The sequence below is a fragment of the Rattus rattus genome, chromosome 6, assembly GCF_011064425.1.
Source record: "Rattus rattus isolate New Zealand chromosome 6, Rrattus_CSIRO_v1, whole genome shotgun sequence".
NCBI lineage: Eukaryota > Metazoa > Chordata > Mammalia > Rodentia > Muridae > Rattus > Rattus rattus.
Genome location: NC_046159.1, coordinates 42,909,684 through 42,918,794, shown reverse-complemented (window position 1 = coordinate 42,918,794; position 9,111 = coordinate 42,909,684). Strand labels below are relative to the sequence as shown.

Genomic DNA, 9,111 nt, shown 5'->3' with positions numbered 1-9,111 from the left:
CCATAACTGACTGAAAGAGAGGAAAACAGGTCTACAGCACTCCTGACACACAGGCTTATAGGACAGTTTAGCCACTGTCAGAAATAGCAGAACAAAGTAACACTAGAGATAATCTGATGGCGAGAGGCAAGTGCAGGAACCCAAGCAACAGAAACCAAGACTACATGGCACCATCGGAGCCCAATTCTCCCATCAAAACAAACATGGAATATCCAAACACACCAGAAAAGCAAGATCTAGATTCAAAATCATATTTGACCATGATGCTGGAGGACTTCAAGAAAGACGTGAAGAACTCCCTTAGAGAACAAGTAGAAGCCTACAGAGAGGAATCGCAAAAATGCCTGAAAGAATTCCAGGAAAACATAAATAAACAAGTAGAAGCCCATAGAGAGGAGACACAAAAATCCCTGAAAGAATTCCAGGAAAACACAATCAAACAGTTGAAGGAATTAAAAATGGAAATAGAAGCAATCAAGAAAGAACACATGGAAACAACCCTGGATATAGAAAACCAAAAGAAGAGACAAGGAGCTGTAGATACAAGCTTCACCAACAGAATACAAGAGATGGAAGAGAGAATCTCAGGAGCAGAAGATTCCATAGAAATCATTGACTCAACTGTCAAAGATAATGTAAAGCGGAAAAAGCTACTGGTCCAAAACATACAGGAAATCCAGGACTCAATGAGAAGATCAAACCTAAGGATAATAGGTATAGAAGAGAGTGAAGACTCCCAGCTCACAGGACCAGTAAATATCTTCAACAAAATCATAGAAGAAAACTTCCCTAACCTAAAAAAAGAGATACCCATAGGCATACAAGAATCCTACAGAACTCCAAATAGATTGGACCAGAAAAGAAACACCTCCTGTCACATAATAGTCAAAACACCAAACGCACAAAATAAAGAAAGAATATTAAAAGCAGTAAGGGAAAAAGGTCAAGTAACATATAAAGGCAGACCTATCAGAATCACACCAGACTTTTCGCCAGAAACTATGAAGGCCAGAAGATCCTGGACTGATGTCATACAAACCCTAAGAGAACACAAATGCCAGCCCAGGTTACTGTATCCTGCAAAACTCTCAATCAACATAGATGGAGAAAGCAAAATATTCCATGACAAAACCAAATTTACACAATATCTTTCTACAAATCCAGCACTACAAAGGATAATAAATGGTAAAGCCCAACAGAAGGAGGCAAGCTATACCCTAGAAGAAGCAAGAAACTAATCGTCTTGGCAACAAAACAAAGAGAAGAAAAGCACACAAACATAACCTCACATCCAAATATGAATACAACCGGAAGCAATAATCACTATTCCTTAATATCTCTCAACATCAATGGCCTCAACTCCCCAATAAAAAGACATAGATTAACAAACTGGATACAACGAGGACCCTGCATTCTGCTGCCTACAGGAAACACACCTCAGAGACAAAGACAGACACTACCTCAGAGTGAAAGGCTGGGAAACAACTTTCCAAGCAAATGGTCAGAAGAAGCAAGCTGGAGTAGCCATTCTAATATCAGATAAAATCAATTTTCAACTAAAAGTCATCAAAAAAGATAAGGAAGGACACTTCATATTCATCAAAGGAAAAATCCACCAAGATGAACTCTCAATCCTAAATATCTATGCCCCAAATACAAGGGCACCTACATACGTAAAAGAAACCTTACTAAAGCTCAAAACACACATTGCACCTCACACAATAATAGTGGGAGATTTCAACACCCCACTCTCATCAATGGACAGATCATGGAAACAGAAATTAAACAGAGATGTAGACAGACTAAGAGAAGTCATGAGCCAAATGGACTTAATGGATATTTATAGAACATTCTATCCTAAAGTAAAAGGATATACCTTCTTCTCAGCTCCTCATGGTACTTTCTCCAAAATTGACCATATAATTGGTCAAAAAATGGGCCTTAACAGGTACAGAAAGATAGAAATAATCCCATGCGTTCTATCGGACCACCACACCCTAAAGCTGGTCTTCAATAAGGGAAGAATGCCCACATATACGTGGAAATTGAACAATGCTCTACTCAATGATAACCTGGTCAAGGAAGAAATAAAGAAAGAAATTAAAAACTTTTTAGAATTTAATGAAAATGAAGGTACAACATACCCAAACTTATGGGACACAATGAAAGCTGTGCTAAGAGGAAAACTCATAACGCTGAGTGCCTGCAGAAAGAAACAGGAAAGAGCATATGTCAGCAGCTTGACAGCACACCTAAAAGCTCTAGAACAAAAAGAAGCAAATACACCCAGGAGGAGTAGAAGGCAGGAAATAATCAAACTCAGAGCCGAAATCAACCAAGTAGAAACAAAAAGGACCATAGAAAGAATCAACAGAACCAAAAGTTGGTTCTTTGAGAAAATCAACAAGATAGATAAACCCTTAGCCAGAGTAACGAGAGGACACAGAGAGTGTGTCCAAATTAACAAAATCAGAAATGAAAAGGGATACATAACTACAGATTCAGAGGAAATTCAAAAAATCATCAGATCTTACTATAAAAGCCTATAACAAAACTTGAAAATCTGCAGGAAATGGACAATTTCCTAGACAGATACCAGGTACCGAAGTTAAATCAGGAACAGATAAACCAGTTAAACAACCCCATAACTCCTAAGGAAATAGAAGAAGTCATTAAAGGTCTCCCAACCAAAAAGAGCCCAGGTCCAGACGGGTTTAGTGCAGAATTCTATCAGACCTTCATAGAAGACCCTCATACCAATATTATCCAAACTATTCCACAAAATTGAAACAGATGGAGCACTACCAATTCCTTCTATGAAGCCACAATTACTCTTATACCTAAACCACACAAAGACCCAACAAAGAAAGAGAACTTCAGACCAATTTCCCTTTATGAATATCGATGCAAAAATACTCAATAAAATTCTGGCAAACTGAATCCAAGAGCACATCAAAACAATCATCCACCATGATCAAGTAGGCTTCATCCCAGGCATGCAGGGATGGTTTAATATACGGAAAACCATCAACGTGATCCATTATATAAACAAACTGAAAGAACAAAACCACATGATCATTTCATTAGATGCTGAGAAAGCATTTGACAAAATTCAACACCCCTTCATGATAAAAGTCCTGGAAAGAATAGGAATTCAAGGCCCATACCTAAACATAGTAAAAAAGCTATATACAGCAAAAAAACCAGTTGCTAACATTAAACTAAATGGAGAGAAACTTGAAGCAATCCCACTAAAATCAGGGACTAGACAAGGCTGCCCACTCTCTCCTACTTATTCAATATAGTTCTTGAAGTTCTAGCCAGAGCAATCAGACAACAAAAAAAGGAGGTCAAGGGGATACAGATCGGAAAAGAAGAAGTCAAAATATCACTATTTGCAGATGATATGATAGTATATTTAAGTGATCCCAAAAGTTCCACCAAAGAACTACTAAAGCTGATAAACAACTTCAGCAAAGTGGCTGGGTATAAAATTAACTCAAATAAATCAGTAGCCTTCCTCTACACAAAAGAGAAACAAGCCGAGAAAGAAATTAGGGAAATGACACCCTTCATAATAGACCCAAAGAATATAAAGTACCTCGGTGTGACTTTAACCAAGCAAGTAAAAGATCTGTACAATAAGAACTTCAAGACTCTGAAGAAAGAAATTGAAGAAGATCTCAGAAGATGGAAAGATCTCCCATGCTCATGGATTGGCAGGATTAATATAGTAAAAATGGCCATTCTACCAAAAGCGATCTACAGATTCAATGCAACCCCATCAAAATACCAATCCAATTCTTCAAAGAGTTAGACAGAACAATTTGCAAATTCATCTGAATAAAAAAACCCAGGATAGCTAAAACTATCCTCAACAATAAAAGGACTTCAGGGGAATCACTCTCCCAGAACTCAAGCAGTATTACAGAGCAATAGTGATAAAAACTGCATGGTATTGGTACAGAGACAGACAGATAGACCAATGGAACAGAATTGAAGACCCAGAAATGAACCCACACACCTATGGGCACTTGATTTTTGACAAAGGAGCCAAAACCATCCAATGGAAAAAAGATAGCATTTTCAGCAAATGGTGCTGGTTCAACTGGAGGTCAACATGTGGAAGAATGCAGATCGATCCATGCTTATCACCCTGTACAAAGCTTAAGTCCAAGTGGATAAAGGACCTCCACATCAAACCAGATACACTGAAACTAATAGATGAAAAAGTGGGGAAGAATCTCAAACACATGGGCATCGGAGAAAATTTCCTGAACAAAACACCAATGGCTTATGCTCTAAGATCAAGAATCGCCAAATGGGATCTCACAAAACTGCAAAGCTTCTGTAAGGCAAAGGACACTGTGGTTAGGACAAAACGGCAACCAACAGATTGGGAAAGATCTTTACCAATCCTACAACAGATAGAGGGCTTATATCCAAAATATACAAAGAACTCAAGACGTTAGACCGCAGGGAGACAAATAACCCTATTAAAAAATGGGGTTCAGAGCTAAACAAAGAATTCACAGCTGAGGAATACCGAATGGCCGAGAAACACCTAAAGAAATGTTCAACATCGTTAGTCATAAGGGAAATGCAAATCAAAACAACCCTGAGATTTCACCTCACACCAGTGAGAATGGCTAAGATCAAAAACTCAGGTGACAGCAAATGCTGGCGAGGATGTGGAGAAAGGGGAACACTCCTCCATTGTTGGTGGGATTGCAGACTGCTACAACCATTCTGGAAATCAGTCTGGAGGTTCCTCAGAAAATTGGACATTGAACTGCCTGAGGATCCAGCTATACCTCTCCTGGGCATATACCCAAAAGATGCCCCAACATATAAAAAAGACACGTGCTCCACTATGTTCATCGCAGCCTTATTTATAATAGCCAGAAGCTGGAAAGAACCCAGATGCCCTTCAATAGAGGAATGGATACAGAAAATGTGGTACATCTACACAATGGAATATTACTCAGCTATCAAAAACAATGACTTTATGAAATTCGTAGGCAAATGGTTGGAACTGGAAAATATCATCCTGAGTGAGCTAACCCAATCACAGAAAGACATACATGGTATGCACTCATTGATAAGTGGCTATTAGCCCAAATGCTTGAATTACCCTAAATGCCTAGAACAAATGAAACTCAAGACGGATGATCAAACTGTGAATGCATATCGCTCCTGAGAGACACAGCCAGAATATAGCAAATACAGAGGCGTATGCCAGCAGGAAACCACTGAACTGAGAACAGGACCCCCGTTGAAGGAATCAGAGAAAGAACTGGAAGAGCTTGAAGGAGCTCGAGACCCCATATGTACAGCTGCCAACCAACCAGAGCTTCCAGGGACTAAGCCACTACCCAAAGACTATACATGGACTGACCCTGGACTCTGACCTCATAGGTAGCAATGAATATCCTAGTAAGAGCACCAGTGGAAGGGGAAGCCCTGGGTCCTGCTAAGACTGAACCCCCAGTGAACTAGACTGTTGGGGAGAGGGAAGCAAGGGGGGAGGGTTGGGAGGAACACCCATAAGGAAGGGGGAAGGGGAGGGGATGTTTGCCCGAAACCGGAAAGGGAATAACACTCAAATGTATATAAGAAATTCTCAAGTTAATAATAATAAAAAAAAAAAAGGAAAAAAAAAGGAAAAAAGTAATTGTAACAGAATAAAGAATAAAAGGGATTGTGTTAGAGACTGGACACATTTAGTGTGAAGAAGTCAATGTCTGAATGTGTGAGCGTGATGGCCTGCAGCATTGATTTGACTGTTGGATTCCTAGACACTGTGGTGATGGAGAACGGAAGCAAAGGAAAGTATGGAGCAAGTGGAGCATAAGATTGGCAATGCGCAGAGCAGCTAACCGAGCACCAGCCTCATCCCAGGCTTGGGTTACAGGCGTCCGAGGTTTATCCTCAAGCGAAATCGCAAACTAGGTTATTTGCTGGGCAGCATTTTGAGAAACATGAACGTTCCACCCACTGAGGTCAGTGTTTTCAGTCAGGCAGGGTTCTTCGTGCCATCCCAGAGACAGGTTAGCGGCCAGTGATCCAGCTTGTGAAACGGTATCTCGCCCAAGGTGGGAAGTGAAAAGTTGGGTCAACATTTCTCCTCAGTGGGGAAAATCGGTGGAAGATCAGCTACTGATTTAAACAGATTTAACAATTCTTAAGAAGAGAGGCAATGGCATGATACTGAGGAACCCAGAAATCTAACTCGATATAAAGGAAAGCGTCATGGCCCAGAAGCCATAACTATGATCAAGAGTTTGATTCCTAAGGAGGGGATGAGTTTGCTGTGTAAAGACAGAATAAGAGACCAAGCATAGGAATTGTAGCAGAAAGATTTAAATAATAGGAAAAAATGGTGAGAAAATACAAGTGTTGCTATGAGGAACAAAGAAGTTGTCAGGGAATTCTCAGAAATAAGACTTATATAACAGAAAAAATGCCTGGGTAAGTATCAAATAAATAAAGTATCTTCGGCATGAACATAAATATATGATACGCTTCTGTTAATAAATCTTTAGTACTATAACCTCCAAAAATTTCAATCATTTCTATTAAGTCTTTCTGAAGTCTTACAAGTAATTATTTTTATTTTGATAATGATGAATTCAAGTCTGTGCAAAATGCAAGTCACACTTAAATTTCAACAAGTGTGTGTGTGTGTGTGTGTGTGTGTGTGTGTGTGTGAATGTGTGTGTGGTGTTTGTGCATGTCTGTGTATATTACAGTGAATGATTTTGTTTTATTGCCATGGAATAAAATGTGCTAAAATTATGGATAAATTAAAATAAACAGAACTGTAAGGATGAAGAAGGAGTGAATACAATCAGGGGAGTTTTGTTCACTGATAGAACAGCAGATGAGAGATGAGCTGGCTTGTAACTCGTAGAGCTAAAACTAGAGGAAGTAACATTCATGAAATAGATGTTCATCAAATGGGAAGCCACAGAATGCAGAGTCAGCCAAAGCACTTAGAAAAGCACTTGTATACACAAAATTGAATAAAGTTAAGAAAACAGTTATAAACTCAGATAAACATATCTCCATTTCTTAAGGCAAGTTACATTCTCTTCAAAAACAAAATAACTTAGACAATGACTCGAAACAATGATAGGAGGTAACTTCCTTGATTTGATCCTATTAAAATTCTCCTAAAGAGGAGACAGAGACACTATTCTACTCCATGCCCACTTCTTGAAGCATTGTAGGTGTGGATGGTAGGTGTGGTTGCTGTGTTACATGAGAATCAGTAGGTGGCAGACAGGAGATAGGCTCAGTGTTCTCATCCATGGACATCAGAATGTTTAGTAGCCTAAAGTAATCTGAAAGAATAGAGCCTGAGAAGACCACGAGTCCTGCACGACCCAGGCCTGGTGGCTGCCAGGATTTAAAAAGCCAGAGACTTGAAGAACTCCATCTTGGTCAAGGACCCTAAGCGGGAGTGAGCCAAAGACCAACGTCTATCACATGGAGCAACTCAGGCTAGCTGGGTGAGGAGGTAGTCTAGGTGACCATCAGATTGGTTCCCTGGGTCTGAATAGGGAGCTAGCCTGAGGTAATCACCAGTCACATGCCACTCAGGCCTGGTAGGAGAGAGAAGAACCATGTCCAAGATGACCCTTGCTTGGTGCCCTGATACAGGCGGAGGACATAGCATTCCTAAGACCACTCTTAAGATGAGTCCTGACAATCAGAGATCCTGGTCCCACCAAGAAGAGCTGTATGTGGTGAAGAAATCGAAGAGAAAGAGAAACAGAAGGGTGCGAGCACAATGATCAAAAGCAGAACTGGGTAGCGGGCAATAGTCTGATGTGAGTAGCCAGTGATGGCACCTCGGACCATAGTAAGCCCTGAACTGTGCTGCCATCAGGGGCCTGGTATGGGGATGTGGCCTTGAAACACTAGGGATCTGTTACCACCAACGACCAGGCTAATGTCTCAGGGCTGGGCTCTAACCCATAGACATATTGTCTAAGAGCTGTGCAAAACAGGCCTCGCCCCTCATCTGGGAATCATGGGAAAGCTAGCCCTGGGGACATGAGAACAGAATAACTGACTCTGCCCATTGTCAGCTGCTGTGCTTAGAAGAACAGGCCCTGAACATTGCATTGTGAGAGCTGTGGGTAAGTAGGCCCCAGAGGATATGCGCCTGGGAGATGAGGCCCTACGACTTGACTCCCATGCAATGACATGGATGAAGGAGAGATAGCAGCTTCTTTCTCACCCATCACTACCTGTGGCAGGTAGGAGTCCTGACCCTCAGGTTAAGAGAGGAGCAGAAGTGGTCCTGCCTCTCACCATTTGTGAAACTCAGCAGAATGAACCTTGTACTATGGACAGCATAGTAGAGCTGACCCTGGTAGGAAGTACATGGGCAAGCCGGTCTTTAGGGTGTGACCATGGAAAAGCTGGTCCTGTTGTCTGCTGTGCAGAGGCATGGACAAGAGAGAGATGACCTTATGCCAGGCAGGTGAGTGTATGGGAGAGTGTAGGGATAATCTCTTCCATACTGTGTGGAAGCATCACCTGAAACTAAAATTTCGATAGCTAATAAGCTGAGGCAGGATTAGAATCAATGGGGGGGGGGCAATCCCTGGGTCCTGTGAAGACTTGATGCCCCAGCATAGGAGAATAATAGGGCAGTGGGGCAGGAGTGAGTAGGTGGGTGGGGGAGCACCCTCATGGCGACAGGAGGAGGGGTGGAATGGGGAGGTTTCAGAGAGGAAAACAGGAAGGGGGTTAACATTTGAAATGTAAATAAATACAATAATATAAATAAATAAATAAATAAATAAATATTTTATAAAGAAAGAAAATGGGACATCTGGCAGAGGGAGAGGAACGCTACTGAACAGATTCTCCTCATGGACTTCAAACATATGAACCTGAGGTGAGGTTCGAGCCATGTGGCAGACGTAGATTAGTATAGAGATTACGTAGGTTATGAGCTGGTTGGAGAAAGCTGAGTTTATGGACTAGGCATATTTTAAACAAATAACAAGCCTCTGAGCCCTTATCCAGGAACTGGAACACTGGTTGAAAAGTCTGTGCTTCCAAGAGAGCGGGGTAGATCTGGCCCTGATTCTT

General features: G+C 41.1%; 1 pseudogene; it reads left to right on the top strand.

The window, feature by feature from the left end:
- The first annotated feature begins 7,225 nt into the window (after positions 1-7,225).
- Positions 7,226-7,336, top strand: LOC116904774 (annotated as a pseudogene).
- Positions 7,337-9,111: the final 1,775 nt, after the last annotated feature.